Source organism: Apis laboriosa, unplaced genomic scaffold (assembly GCF_014066325.1).
Source record: "Apis laboriosa isolate Shangri-la unplaced genomic scaffold, ASM1406632v1 scaffold13_cov153, whole genome shotgun sequence".
In the NCBI taxonomy this organism is placed as follows: domain Eukaryota; kingdom Metazoa; phylum Arthropoda; class Insecta; order Hymenoptera; family Apidae; genus Apis; species Apis laboriosa.
Genome location: NW_025221370.1, coordinates 2,750,423 through 2,766,640, shown reverse-complemented (window position 1 = coordinate 2,766,640; position 16,218 = coordinate 2,750,423). Strand labels below are relative to the sequence as shown.

Below are 16,218 nucleotides of genomic sequence, written 5' to 3'. Positions count from 1 at the left end.
TTATAAATTAAATATTATAATTTTAATTTATAAAATTTTTATATCTAAATTAAATTTATTTCTAAAAAAACTAGATATTAATAAATTCGTTTAACATATAATTTCTAAATCTATATTAATAATTTTATTTCCACAAAAAAAATCTTATAAATTTAGCTCTTTTATTTTCGAGATATATAAATTATTATAATATTTTAATCAACCCTGATACAAAAGGTACAAAATTTATTCTACTTTTTAATATTTAAATTATTCATTCACATTACTTTAAACTATTAATACATTAAATTTATTCAAAAATATTTAATAAAACAATATTATTTTTTATAAACCTTTAAAAATTAAGAGAGGGGAAGTAAAAGAGGAGATCAGCGACCGGCGCGACATTTCTCAACCGAGGCTTTCGTGGACGCAGAGCAAGCCTTCGTATCCTTGTATGCGAGATTCGCATTAATCGTTTGATTAATTACCCTTGCGCACATTTTACACGTGTCGGTGTGATAAGGATCGCGCGAAACTGATCGAGTCGAGATATGACGACTGTTTCCAACAGTTGTTTTGGAAACAGAGCTTTGAATAATGAACATGTTGAGGTTGAAGACGAATTTTCTAATTGACATTTGTGATTTCTATATATATATATATATATATGTTTGTACGGTTTCATAATTTTTCTGCGTGAAATTTATCTATCTATATTTACATTGAGAAATCCGATGCTAAAAATCACTCGAGTCGTTTAGAAAAGTTTAAATTCATCGTGGTTTCTCTTCATTCGAGCAAATATCGTCATCTTTTAATGGCTCGATTTAATACGATTCCTTAAATATCATGACGAAATTTACCAATCTTTTATTTTTCCATAGAAGAACGGAGGATTTTTATCTTATCGAAAGATCGTTAAGCGAATATCATCATCGCTACCATTCGCGCGATCTCTAATTTTAACTCATCCCGTCGAAATTTAACTCGTTCTTTTATTTCTTATTAAGACGTAGGATTTGTATTTCATCGAAAGAATAAATATTTCGCGTTAGAAAAGTGTTTAGAAAGCGTGTATCGATATTTAATCACGAATCGGTTCCGGTTTCAAAGTTCATTCGACGAGACGCAACCGCTCATCATCCGACCGATTATTATTCGAGAAGTACCACACCGTCTGTAAAATTTAATTTACTAAATACTCACGCGAACATAATTAGATAGTCGTTGCATCATCCTGTTCCTGCACGAATCAGAAGACAGCACAATGAGTTTTTCGCGAGAGCGAGAAAGGTTTTCTTCTTCCATCGATCCTCCTCCTCCACTCCTCCTCCTCCTCGAGCACGTTCGTGTCGAACGAAACGAACGTTTCGAACACGGAAACGAGTCGTAGGTATACACTTCACGCGGTGAAACACAGGCATTAGGATAATGAAATTGCATCGTTTTACTCGCTGGATCTCGCTCTTGTATGCATAGCTTAATTAACGCTCGAACTTCTCCAACTTCGTTTCCGATGAGAAATACTCGATCCATCGTTAATTGCATCTAGCGTTGCGACACGCCCCGTGGATGAATATCGGCGTGAATAATTGATTTTAACTTAAAGAGTACTTTTAACGAGAGTACTTTTAACCATAGATTATGCGATTCTATCTTTTTTCCCCCTCTTTTTTTCTTGCATCTTCCATTGAGTTTAAGAATGTTTTTTTTCTAAAAATTGTCAAATCTTTATTCCACGACGATCTCGTTTCTTTTACGATTCTTTTATAATTCTGTTGATAGCCACCATTAAATCTTTTGATCGTAATTGATGGCAATAATATTAACAATAATAGAAGAAAAAAAAATAGAAATGATTCGTGTTTCCAGAAACACGCTCGTCACGCGATCTCTTCTCTTCGGAATCATAAATTCGGCGGTGAAAAACGCGCGACACGCGCGATAAATCGCCTCTCTTTTTTTCTTCCGTTTCAAATTATTTTTTCCACGCCGCGATCGGCCGCATGCGTTAATTTGCACGTAAATAAGAAACGTGGCTAGATGGGCCGAGCTCGTAAAATTATTCATCCTTCGTATCCCTGCAATTTATAAATACTGGCTGACCCGCGCTTATTATATTACCTTTAACCGTTGCACAGCCGTTGCGCAAATATCGCATCGAGTTTGCGGCAACTGGTTCGTCCCAAGCGGAATATATACAACCGATAAATTCCCATCCGCTTGTAATTCGAGTTTTACGGCCGGCCTAAATGTATCAAAGCGAATAATCAATAATTTTCAATTTCAACCTGCGATCGACGCCAAACGCCTTCTTCTCGTATCATTTTTTAAATCGATTATTAACGATCGTCACGTAATTAATTTCCAATCCATCGTTTCGATTATCGAAATATCGAAAATAATTATTTATTTATTTTTTTTTTTTTTTTTTTTTTTTTTTTTTTTTGGGTTTTACATATTTTATATATACGATTATATATCGATGATCTCGTCGATTTTTCCAAGAGTTTTGCTGACAATTCTGGCGGGTCCCTTTGTTCGGATTCTTATTTCGGAAGGCAAAGTATATTTCCAGGTATCGACCTCGTTAACCGGACACTGGCTGGTTTTAATAAGCAATTATAAGCGTGACCCGTTGACCCAGGGAAACAAAATCATGAGTTCCGAGAAGAGAGCTCGTGGCCCGATCCCTTAGGAGGATCTCTCTCGGCCAACATCTCCGTAGTCACGACTTGGTACATTTTGCGCCGGTAATCTTTCCAGGAAGGTATCTCGGACCAATTGCTTTTTCTTTCGATCAAAGGATCGATTTCCAACAAACGCGAGGAGAGCAGTAGGATGTAAAAGGAGAGAGAGCCGATTCCAGAGCTTCGGATAAACGTAATATACATGTGCGTGAAAATATCGAATATTGAAATTTATTTACTAGATTACGAAAACGAAGTAAGAACGCTCTTTCCACCTAAAAATTTAATTAATAGTATCTCAATTATTTTTATACGCCCACTTTCGGGTGTTTATTTTCGCTTTTGGAGAATCGGGTTATTTTTTATAGCAAGCTGGAGACGTGTTTATCGATACTCCAACTGTTGTTTCAACAACTTTGATACAAAGTTGAAAATATACGGCAGCATAATTGAGAAGCATAATTCGATCGACGCGATGGATAACCACGAATAATACCATTCCGTTCTGCCATCTAATAGAATAATAATTACAAGGGTGTTAAGAATCTTGGAGATCTTCGCCGTGATAGATCGAAGCTCTGATTAAAAGTATCAAGATGATCGTAATGAAGGCTCGTGAACGTTAATTAACGTGAAACGAGCGTTCCTCTCGAGATCACGTTCGATGCGCAAACGAACGAAATAAAATTTGAAAAAAAGAAAGGAAGAAGAAGCCGTTCCAAATTCAAAACTCATTCGAGATCGGCTCGTTTCTATCTCTCTTTTTCCAGTAATTCTTATCGTTATTTGCACACGAGAACACGCGTGCAGAGGCGAGCAGAGAGGTATTAATCGCCAGTGAAGACAGTGATGTATGCTAGCTGCATCAGGAACTCATTAGCGGACGTTGTGGCGCGAAATTTAATTTCAGCTTTTCCGAGCTACCGCCATTTTGTCTCTTTTGCGCAGGCGCGATATTAATGCAGAGTTTAGATACTCGTCTCGTATATATGGTGGCTCTCAATTCCCGTTGTTATTTAATTTTATTTTATCTTATTATTTCTATTTTAGGGTGGGTATTGATGGAATTTTCATAAAAAAAAAGAAAAAGAAATTGAAATTCTTTGGTAAATTACATTGGAACGATTGGAATGTTGGAAAGACACCGTCTTTTTAATTGCTAATTTTATTTTAAAAAGAAATATCTCTGTTGGCAGAGATATCGATAATTTATTGAAATGCAGATATCGAGAAAATTCAGCAAAATTTCTTCTTACAGATCAGGCGAAAGGCGCAGGAAGCAAGAGAGTTGAGTTCGTATGTGTGCGATTTTATTATCACCCATTAATCTTGTGCCGGCGGCGCGTATTATTATAGTCGGTATTTAAGACCGCGGGATACGAAAATCATCTATTTTCTCAAACTGGGGCCTATCATCTAGTTACCCCTAGATATCGGCACTCGAGATGGCTCTCGTTTTGTACTCATTTCGAGCGATTCATTAGTTTTTTATTTCCTCCCTTTGGTTTGTCCGTTATCATTTTTCATCGACGCTTTCCTTTTGCGAGTTTCCGATTCACCCGAGAATCATTAAATACGAGTTGATTCGCGTCGAATCGAATCATATGGTACTCAAGGCGATGTTATTGGCGTCAATCATTCGTCCATTTAAAACCATTACATCAAGAATAGAATTCGAAGAATTCGTTTATTTTCCTTTATGCGTTCTATCGTCGATTTAATTATCTAAAAAAAAAAAAAAGGAAAAAAAATATGAGATAAAAATCGTGATATTTTTTTATTATCAATCTTTATTAAGCCTTCAAGACTGTTTGATTCAATTTAAGATAGAGGAATCGTTTATTAATAATCATATATAGAAATTATTTATCTACTTATAAATAACGCGTATCTCGACTTTATATCTCAAAATTACTTGAGGACATGCAACATGCGAAAGAAATACTAAGAAAATAAAGATTCTCGATGTCGAAAGTGTGTAATCGCAAGAAAAACAACAGACGAAATTTGCATATTTTTCCACTTCGCGTTCACAACCACCGTTATCAAATATTATCTACCCTAAGGATATTCTTTCTTCGTAATTTCGAAAGCGTCCAGAACGTCTACAATCGATAGAAAATGTTACACCATACCGATTTTATTATTCCATCCGAAAGAAAATCAAATCAAAACCTCCGCCTGTTATATACACGACCGATATTACTTCCTCTAAAAAGCAATTAGAAATCCACTCGAGAAATCGCTCGAAGGCTTCCTTATCATTCCTTATCGCGTTATTATTCGTCGTCTCCATTAATCCTCGATCAACCCGACAAAAAGTTAAAAGCCATAGTTTCCTTCCTCGTCCATTCCAACTCTATAAAACAAATATATATTTTTTTTTCCTCTACGTGATCGTGACGCCAAATATCTCGCTCGGTAATCGAGATCCACGATGCAAAATAACGTTCGCGTTAGAGGAAGAAGAAGAAGAAGGGGAAGTAAGAGGGGTCCAGTAATCCGTCCAGATGGTTACAATTTGTGGCAAGGACGAAGAGGTTGCGGATGGGTGTCGAGCTAAATGTTCCTCGTCCGGATAATGAGAGGAGTTGCTCGTCTCGGGTGCATCAGAGAGCAAATGATCCGGTAGACGCGCTCCATCGTTCCTTCTCCAACGTTGCTTAGGGACACGTCCTTGTTCGTTTCTACGTTGCTTGGTTACAGTTAGTCGGATGAGAAACTCGGCCACCGACTCGGCCGAGTGTTGGGATAAAATTCCGATTCGAGTCGTGCTGTTGGAGTCGATTACATTGAATTTGCCATTTGCGAAAGAGACGCGTTTCCACGAATGTGTGCGTCACAGATCATCAGCTTTACTCGATCTCGATCGTTTTGAATTTCTCCTCTTCCCTCGTCCCGAAAATATTTTAATTCGTAATTCATAAACGCGGTCGAGAAATCGTACAATTATACTCCTCTCAGTCAGGGAAAAGTGTATAAATATCCCGACGGTTAAAAGTTATTTTCTAAAAAAGAAAAAAAAAAGAGAGAGAAAAGTGATCCTGTACGATTATAAAATATTTGGAATAGAAAAATAAGGAAAGGCGAAGCACGTCCACTTAATTTCACTTGGAAACTAGTTAGAAGAAACGAGCTATTCCAATTATATCTGATTATCAAAGAGAATTCATGGAGGGAATCCATCGGTGGAATGTTTCCTGCTTTCTTCAACCACGATTCTTGCTCACCGGCTAATAAGAAATTCTATATGATCCGGCTTTTCGGATTCCGTCTTGTATTCCGTCTTCTTTAGATGAACGCGCGCGCGCTACGATAATGGCAATTATAACGCATACACGGAAACGCGGGGCTGTTATTCATTAACGGGTTCAACGGGATATCGGGGTTATCGAAAACAGGTTTAACGTTCGAGTCGTAAGATTTAATGAATGGATCAACGCTTGTTTCGCGAACGTTTGGTTCGGCGAACGAGTAAGTGAAAGTGGGATGGAAGAAGCTGCTTCTCTCCAGACGTTTAACGCGCAAATTGCCAATTTATACGATTTCTTGTCCAATTTATATTATTTGTACGAATATTTTATCGAATCCCGGTGTCGAGAGCGACGCCAGAAATTTATCTGATTAAATATAAAATTTGAATATATTCAACGCGTGATTTCGATTCAATTCGAAAAAGATTTCCTCCAATTTTTTTTTCCAAAATTCCAATTTCCAATTATTCTTCTCTCGTAATAATATCGTCGCGAGATATTCTATTCTATTCTCCCGAGAACAATGAAAGGCTTGAATAAAGAAGAATCTTAGTAGGAGTGTTTATCGTTCCCTGTCACTTCTTACTTCGTCCCTGATGAAACGTATTTATTAAGTCCTCCGCGTTCTCGCGTACGATTTCTTTCTTCGGGCGACGTACGGTCGCGTTACAGTTATCGGAGGACGGCGTAAAAACCGCTAAGAAACCTCGGGAACTTTCAAGATAGAATCACACATTCCTCTCGCCGATTAATCCGGATTCCTTGCGACTTAACGTTCGATACGAAGATCCGACAAGTTTTGATCCGTTATCACCTTGTACCGTACGATGGACAGAGATACCATCTTCATCGGATATCGCTATTACAAATCATGTTTATGCGCATTTGTAAGAATGGAACCAACTTAAAATTGCGCAAAATTAAAATTTCTTTCTGGAATTTGCTTTTTAGAACAGTTTCCTTTAGAATTTACCACGATTAAAAAATTCTTCTTAACTCACGATTAACACGACAAAACGATTCCATTGGACGACTGTTACAAATTTTATTTATAATAATAGATCAAAGTTAAAATTTCTTTCTGGAATACCAAATTCATTTTAAAACAGTTTTCTTTAGAATTTACCACGATTACAAAATTCTTTTTAATTCATTAACACGATAAAACGGATGACTATTACAAATTTTATTTATAATAATAAATCAAAGTTAAAATTTCTTTCTGGAATTCGCTTTTTAGAACAGTTTCCTTTAGAATTTACCACGATTAAAAAATTCTTCTTAACTCACGATTAACACGACAAAACGATTCCATTGGACGACTGTTACAAATTTTATTTATAATAATAGATCAAAGTTAAAATTTCTTTCTGGAATACCAAATTCATTTTAAAACAGTTTTCTTTAGAATTTACCACGATTACAAAATTCTTTTTAATTCATTAACACGACAAAACGGATGACTATTACAAATTTTATTTATAATAATAGATCAAAGTTAAAATTTTTTTCTGGAATACCAAATTCATTTTAAAACAGTTTCCTTTAGAATTTACGATTAAAAAATTCTTTTTAATTCACGATTAACACGACAAAACGATTCCATCGGATGACTATTACAAATTTTATTTATAATAATAGATCAAAGTTAAAATTTCTTTCTGGAATACCAAATTCATTTTAAAACAGTTTTCTTTAGAATTTACCACGATTAAAAAATTCTTCTTAACTCACGATTAACACGACAAAAAAATTCCAATTTCCAATTATTTTTCTCTCGTAATAATATCGATCGTCGCGAGATATTCTATTCTATTCTGCCGAGAAATGAAGTTCCCGAGGATGACTATTACAAATCTTATTTATAGTAGATCAAAGTTAAAATTTCTTTCTGGAATACCAAATTCACTTTAAAACAGTTTTCTATAGAATTTATCATGATTAAAAAATTCTTCTCAATTCACACGTAGAGATTCACACGAAACAATGTCGTTCCATCCATAGGATTATTATAAATTCACTTTAAAACAGTTTCAATAGTCCTCTAATTTACCTTAGTAATTACCTTCTTTTTAATTCACGTATCCATATTGCTCACGATTCACGATCAATCAATAGTCCATCATATCACTATTATGAGATATGATCTCCATCAGATCACAAGTCTTATTTATAATAATAGATCAAAGTTAAAATTTCTTTTTGGAATATCAAATTCACTTCCTCCAACTATGATTAAAAAATTCTTCTTAACTCACGATTAACACGACAAAACGGTTCCATCAGGTAACTATTACAAATCTTATTTATAGTAACAGATCGAAATTAAAATTTCTTTCTGGAATATCAAATTCACTTCCTCGAATTTACCATGATTAAAAAATTCTTCTCAACTCACGTAGAGATTCACGACGAAACGGTGTCGTTTCATATGACTATTACGAGATACGATCTCCAGATCAGATTACTTAAAATCGGACGAAATTAAAATTCCTTCGGTATACCAAACTTATTTTAAAACAGTTTCAATAATCCTCGAATTCATTAAAAATTAAAAATATTCTTCTCCACTCGATTCGTATCATCATAATAAAGATTAACAAAACGTATGTGTGTTCCATTCCAAAACGGAATAAGATCGGATCGGTAATCGTCGCTTCGTCAACGATCGGGTGATCCTCTTGCAGGGATGAGAAAGTCTCGAAGGCGAGTGACTTTTTCCATCGCGAGCTATGATCGACGATCGTCTCACTCTCACTCCCACACGTCATTTCGTGTTCGTCTCACGTCCACGTTTCTTCCAAGCGGGTATCGACTTCCTCGTTCGGCCAGCCCCTTCCAACGATTTTTCGATTTTCCGGAAACCGCCTCTGGCGATATATAGCGAATTGAAAACGGCTCAACGTGTTCAGATCTTGCGGTACTCTTTCTTCTTCTTCCTTTTTTCTCCCCCTCCGTTGCAATATTCAGAAATATCGAGGAAACGCGTATATATATATAAAGGGTATGCGATCGATACAGTTGGTGGGAAAGGATCGAATAGGGATGATGGAATTGGAAATTGGAAGGCTATAAATCTTCGATATCGTGACTGTGATCGTAGATCATAAGGGAAGGATGGATACGAAAAATGCGATGAATTTATTTTTCTAATCTTAATCTTCCGATTTGTACCAAGTTATTTGAACTTGTTGTTTTAATTGATGAGAGAAAAGAAAGGGAAAGAAAAAAAAAGAAGAATTAATCGCAATAACATTCGATCGTGGATTCAGGAAAAATGCGATGAATTTATTTTTCTAATCTTAATCTTCCGATTTGTACGAAGTTATTTGAACTTGTTGTTTTAATTGATGAGAGAAAACAAAGGGAAAGAAAAGAAAAGAAGAATTAATCGCAATAACATTCGATCGTGGATTCAGGATGTTGACGATTCGAAACGGGGATATATGCAAAGGGAGAAGCGACTCGATGTTTCTAAGGGAGTACACATGATAATGTTGTTAACCGGTGAGTTATTAATCGTTGGACGGCAGTAATATATCGACTGTCACGGATGGGACAACATTCTAACAGATCGTTCTAATCTACGATACGAGACAAGCTAGGGAAGGGGGAGTGAAAAAAAAGAAAGGAAGAAAAGAAAGAAAAGAAAGTTTTACATAGTAAATCAATCGGTAATCGTGGCCTTTCCAACTACGATCCTCCAATGTATCGAACAAAGTGCACACAAGCCGAGAGATGAAGCGATCTCTCCGTCCGAAGTAATTCTTCGACGCTGAATGATTTAACTTCCAATTGAACGGATAGAACGATCGAATCACTTAAAATAGTCTGGAAAATAATAAGAGAAAAATATAAATCGACCATCTGTCGTTCCAATGTCGATCATCCGATAATTACGCAATCCGATAATTATCTCGAGAAACGCGAATTTTAAACTGGATTCACTTTCTCTCTTTTTTTTTTACATTAATATCGACGGTGATAAATAATAAAAAAAAAGAAAAAAACAATAAGATTCGTAGCGAGGAACGACGCTTTTATTATTTTAAACTGGATTCACTTTCTCTCTTCTTTTTTTACATTAATATCGACGGTGATAAATAATAAAAAAAAAGAAAAAAAAATAAGATTCGAGGAACGACGCTTTTATTATTTTGCTTCCGAAGAAACGAAAGGAGGAGAAGAGGAAAGAGATAAGGAAAAGGGAATAAGAATAAGACGGCGAAGAAGAGGCGAGACGCTGGTTAACCTATGACCGGAAGTCGTACGTGCACGGCGAGAGAAGAGCACACATCCGTTTCGAGGAGATAGATCGAGAAGAGAAATAGAAGGGATTACGTAGCATAAATCAATGTGTGTGGGCGTAACGCGTACTTAAGTTTCGTATCGAAGGGGTTCCCTCCTTGATTATTTACATGCACATAGTAATTGATTCTCCGCGCATAGGAAACGAATTCTCACGAATTGCAAACACGCGACACGGAATCGTGTCGCCGAAGATTTGCCTCCTCGAAAAATTGTACCACTTCTTTCGCTCTTCCTATTTTCTTCTTTGCTTCAATAAAATTTTTCCCTTACAATTATTCTCTCGAATCAATCGATTCCTAAAATCATTCCGAATTCATCAAATTCTGATCAAAATTTAATCGCTAGAATTTCTTCTTTCCTTCGAACAAATATTTTTCTTTTTTCTTTTTTTACCATTCGATTCGTTATTCGTCCCATTCACCGACATCCGGTCGAGCCATCCCCTTCCACCTTTATTTTCGACTCCAATTCATTCCTTCCCCCTTTGTCCGTTCCTCCTCCCCTCTTTCTCTTTGTCACGCACGTGGATCGAACCGCCTCCCTACTTAACGCGGATAATTTTATTTTCTCGGCTGGTGGCGATCGTCGAAAGCAACAAATTAACCGACGACGGTATCGTAGGTCGATGGGGTATGCGCGGTGAATTATAGAGTGTTCCCGCAACCTTTACCAACCGTACACGACCCGCTACCTAAGCGCGAATCCCGTTTCCACGTGTAATGAACGTAATTACGCCTGGTAATTGCCCATTCGCTTTGTCGTCGTCCTCTCCTCCGGAGAGGAGGCGTAGACGGATACCATTCACGCTTCGAATTTGTTGTGTCTTCGTTCTTCGATTCTTTTTCATTTCTCCGATTCTTCTTTTCAAAGAAGACTGCTCGATACGACGATTGCTCGATATTGATCGATATAATTATATTATCTTCGTAAGAGTTTCAATGTGAATAATATTTTTTTAGGTAAATTCATAGGTCGATTCATTGGTGTTTAAGTGGATAAAATAAATGGATAAAATTGGGATTCGACGTGTTTTTTTTTTTTTTTTTTCATTAATTTTTGGCACTAGATTTTATTTTTTTTGGTTCTTTTGAATTAAACGCAAGAAGTTTGTTAAGCAATGGAAATATTCCTCTTATCGCGACAACTTAATTTCTAATGTCTCACGAGCTTATTTAATCGGGTTCAAACGGAGTACGTGCCAGATAGATAACGCAATTATACTTTGCTCTAATGGAATAAGTACGTACACGTGTATTCAAAATATTATCACGAGCGACGTACGAATCGTGTGACGCGAAATTCAATATCGATTGAAGCGTATGAAAAATCAATGAAAATAAACGAACGATAATCGATGGACGATTCGTTGTAAATTTACGATTTGTTATTACGTTTAAATAAATATTCGTAAAGTAATAATTATTCGAGAAATGGAAATACAAGAGGGAGAATATTTTGCATAAATAAAATAAATGTTGATTTCAGTTCGATCCAATGATTTCTACGACGATGGTTGGAAGAAAATTTTCTCGTGGAAAAAAAAAAAAAAGGAAAAAATAATTTTCGACCGTGACAGGATTCGAACCTGCAATCTTCGGATCCGAAGTCCGACGCCTTATCCGTTAGGCCACACGGTCATCTAGGGGTGGTTACCCCAAAGATGAAAACCCCTCGTACTATTCAACTTTCAAACGCGTTTAAAACCTATAAATCCTCTTTAATTATTCACATTTTGCAACGCATATTCATTTTCCAACACTCCTCTATCCGTAGAACTAAAAAAATACGAAATTTTTATAAAATTTAAAATATCCCCTATGAGCGTTATAATTTATTCATTTTGCCAATCGAGCGATATATATTCGATAAAACGAGCATAACGCGTTAAATATATTCTATTACCGTTGATATAAACAATTATCTACTAAAAAAAAAAAAAAAAAATTCACAATTTTATTTCCTATTTTTATTCCTAACTTTTCCTGAAATTAAGTTATCGATAAAACAATGTTATCGATAAGAAAGATAGATCTTGCGTGATGTCTAATGATATCACGCACCCTTCTATAATCGACAAAAAAACTTTCATCAAAATACCAAAAAAGCTACCACGATTCAAAAAAACAAACAAAATATCATAGCTATCATATCGCATCAACAAAGCTAAACTACATCCCTAAATCTTATTCCACGTTTCAATTACGCGTATACATCTCTTTCTACGTCTCCTCCCCCTCCCCACTTTTACAAAAATCAAAAATAAAACACAAAGAAAAAACAGAGAGAAAAAGAGCAAAATCTATCTTACCCATTACCATTATCCATTGTTCCCCCCCCTCTCTCTTTCTCTTCTTTCTCTTTCTTTCTCTCTTTCTATCACACCGAAAGGGAACTCGAGCCGTACGAGATACCACGGCTTTCCAAGCTTCGCTATAAATTCTCTGGTCGAACAGCATCACGAGGCTTTAATGAAACCTACGATATGAAGACGGCGGACACGCGGCAATTATCGAGCCCGGTGTATTCGAGGGTGTATTGGACTCCTCGGGGCGGTTTCTTCGCGAGTGGAAAAAACAATTTTGCATATGGCGGACAACACAACACGCCAGCCAGAGTTTTCGATCGACGATAAACACGAAGGTGAGATCCGCGCGAAAACGGAGAATATCCCCCCCTCCTTTTCTTCTTCTTCTTCTTCTTCCTCTTCTTCTTCTCTTTCGTCTTCTTCTTATTTATTTATTTCTTTTTTTTCTTTTTGATTTCTCGCGCGGATGCAAGATAAATCAAGGGGTTGCAATAAATTCAAAAGAGCCGGACGTTTTATCCTTCGGTAAATACACCGATACACCGGAGAGGATGATTTAACAGTTCCCGCCTCGCGGTGTAGCTTGTTAGTTAGACAAATGTTGCGTTGTCGTTCCAACTTTCTCCCCCTATTTCACCCGTTTACGGCGGGCGCTCGTAACGTTGTGTCGGGTAGAGGTTGGGATTACTCTGGCTTTATTTGGACGATAAAGGCGGGTGGCCGGTTTCGTTCGCGAATGCCAACCGTGTTCTTGTCCTTCGAATTTCGCTCGGTATGGGTCCGTGTTGCAACGTGTTTCGTACCGTTTCTCGGTGTTTCGTGTACACATGGTGATTAAGGAGAAGTGGAAGCGGAACGGTTAGGTTGGGATACCTTTCAGGTTTCTGTTGCATTGTAGATTTTACAACGCGTGTGGAAGAGGAGTTGCTTCATCGTATAGCTTTTGGTTTATAGATGTAGTAAAATGGGAAGCTCGATAAGGATTGGTGAAATTGAGAGACGGTTGTTTATTTACCTCGTCGAGATATTTACGTTAAGAATCTATCTTAAGAACGCGGTAAAGTATGTTGATAAGAGGGGATTGAAAAGAGTGAGTGTTAAAACGAGGAATGAAAGTAAAAGTGTGTGTGTGTGTGTGTGTTTCTTTCGTACATTTACTTTCCATTCTGTCTTTAAATATTCGTTTGAATATTCCTTGCAAGACCTAGTTGCCCATTGTTCCGTACGAAGCTCGAGTTAAATAGTTTCGCGGCACACGTTTCGTACATTTCGTGCAACTTATTACACGATATTTTGAAATTTTGTGTTGCAGAAAAAAAAATTTAATTATCAACTTTCCTTTTTTCCATTTCAATTCGAGAGAAAAAAAGAATATATCACGCATATGAAATAAGTATTTAAATATTGATTTTTATATTTTCATTCGAACTCGAAATGCGAATACAAAGAGATAATAATAAAATAGAGAGAGGATGGCAGCCAGTTGAAATCGGACGAAATTGTTCCCTATGTAAGGTAGAAAGTGGCCAACCGAGAATCGCATGCCAACATGGTATCCCACTATTGTCCAAAAGGCAATTAGCATGCCTCGGCTGACTCTTCTAGAAAAGAGGGGTGAATACATTAAACACTCCTCCGGATACTCGTCGATCGTGCGTGGGAGAACGTATTTCTGTGAACGTGGTACACGCGCTGTACAATATATTCATTTTCATACATAAACCGCTACGTAAAAGTTCGTGCGCATTCAACCACTTTGTCGGCCAGAAGAATTATTTTCAGTCCTCGCTGATTCATCAAATCGCTTAAATTTCTTATTCCTAGATCTCCGATTCTTTCGTATCTTAAAAAAATTATTACAAATTATTGTTGCTTTTAAAAAAAATGGTACCTCGAATCTAAGAGCTTTCGAACGATTCTCCAATCAAGAAAGAAAGAAAATATCAATCGGCCAGAAGAATTATTTTCGCCCTTATTGATTCATCAAATCGCTTAAATTTCTTATTTTTAGATCTCCGATTCTTTCGTATCTTAAAAAAATTATTACAAATTATTGTTGCTTTTAAAAAAAAACCTCGAATCTAAGAGCTTTCGAACGATTCTCCAATCACGAAAGAAAGTATCAATCGGCCAGAAGAATTATTTTCGCCCTCACTGATTCATCAAATCGTTTAAATTTCTTACTCCTAGATCTCTGATTCTTTCCTATCTTAAAAAAATTATCATAAATTATTGTTCAAAACGATTCTCCAATCACGAAAGCAAGAACAAACGAAAGAAAGTATCGATTCGTAAAAGTTCGGCTAGAAGAATTATTTTCGTCCTCACTGATTCATCAAATCGCTTAAATTTCTTACTTTTAGATCTCCGATTCTTTCCTATCTTAAAAAAATTACTACAAATTATTGTAGTAATGTACGAAAGCAAGAACAAACGAAAGAAAGCATAAAAGTTCGACCAAAAGAATTATTTTCGCTTTCATTGATTCATCAAATCGCTTAAATTTCTTACTCCTTCATCTCCGATTCTTGGTTAAAAAATTACTACAAATTATTATTTAAAAAAAAAAAAAAATGGTACCTCGAATCTAAGAGCTTCCGAACGATTCTCCGTTCAACCGCAGAAGCAAGCACAAACGAAAAAGAAGAAAAAGAAGAAGAAGAAGAGGGGAGAAAAGAAAGAAAGTATCAATCCGAACGTAACTCACAATCACAATGGACGATAGAATAAACTATATTAAGCGTGTTGCGTGGAGAGGGGCCCTGCGAAGCGGCCTCTGAATGGCCGGGTTAATTTAGATTCCTGGGTGCACCTCTTGCGGCGTAAAAGACGTCGAAACGTCCGGCCGCGTTTCAATGTTACGTGATGGAAGCCCGCGGTGCCCCGTTCTACGTAGCTAAACCGCGTAATTGACGTAACAACGTACATCATGAACTTTCGCATACCCGCTTCCCATTTATGGCGTTAACTAACGACTGCTGCCCATAACGCGGCCACCACGCTCTCTCTCTCTCTCTCTCTCTCTCTCTGTCTGTCTGCTCTCCCTCCTCTCCTCGATACTGGATTGCAACCAGGTGAAAGCGGGACCCCATTGTCTCTCTTTCCACTCGTTTCCAACGAACAAGTGTTTCCGCGGCTACGCTGCCGCGCATCCGCTCTCTTTCTGATTTATTCAACCTTTGTACTGGTTGCCTACCTTGACGTAGAATCTTGGAAACCTGTTCGGTGTTGTCTATGGCGAAATGTATGGCGAGGCGGAGTTTTAGAGAACGAACGGAGAGGATGTGACGTTTTGAGGCGGAGGCAGGATGCATCTGTCTTCATTTGGGGGGGGGGGGGAGGGGGGGGAGGTTAAGGGTTGAGGCATTTTTTCCAATGATGCGAGGGATAGGGGAGGTTTCGAACTCGAAGATTCGATTCTTTCGATCCCTCGAATACGAAGATTTTCTTACGCACTCGAATCTAGAATTAAAGAAAGAATTTAGAATTTAGAATTCGAGTTTTAGAAAATTTATTTTTATTGAATTTGTTTTTATTTAGAGGAGTTTTGAGAGATTTTCTTCAGGATGGTGTCAAGATTCGATTCTTCTTTCGATCTCTCGAAATCTCTTCGAATTTTGGAAATTGAATCTGTCTTTGTTTAGAGTTTGAGGGTTAAAGGATTTTTCCAAGATGA

At 36.9% G+C, this 16,218-nt stretch overlaps 1 protein-coding gene and 1 non-coding gene across 2 annotated transcripts in view; one reads left to right on the top strand and one right to left on the bottom strand.

Annotated features, from left to right (window-relative positions):
• The window catches only part of LOC122720968 (ankyrin repeat domain-containing protein 6), a 123,363-nt gene that overhangs the window by 52,741 nt on the left and 54,404 nt on the right, over nt 1-16,218 (top strand). The window lies entirely within an intron of this gene.
• Trnar-ucg lies at nt 11,802-11,874 on the bottom strand. The gene has a single exon. It is a non-coding gene; the product is annotated as a tRNA-Arg (tRNA).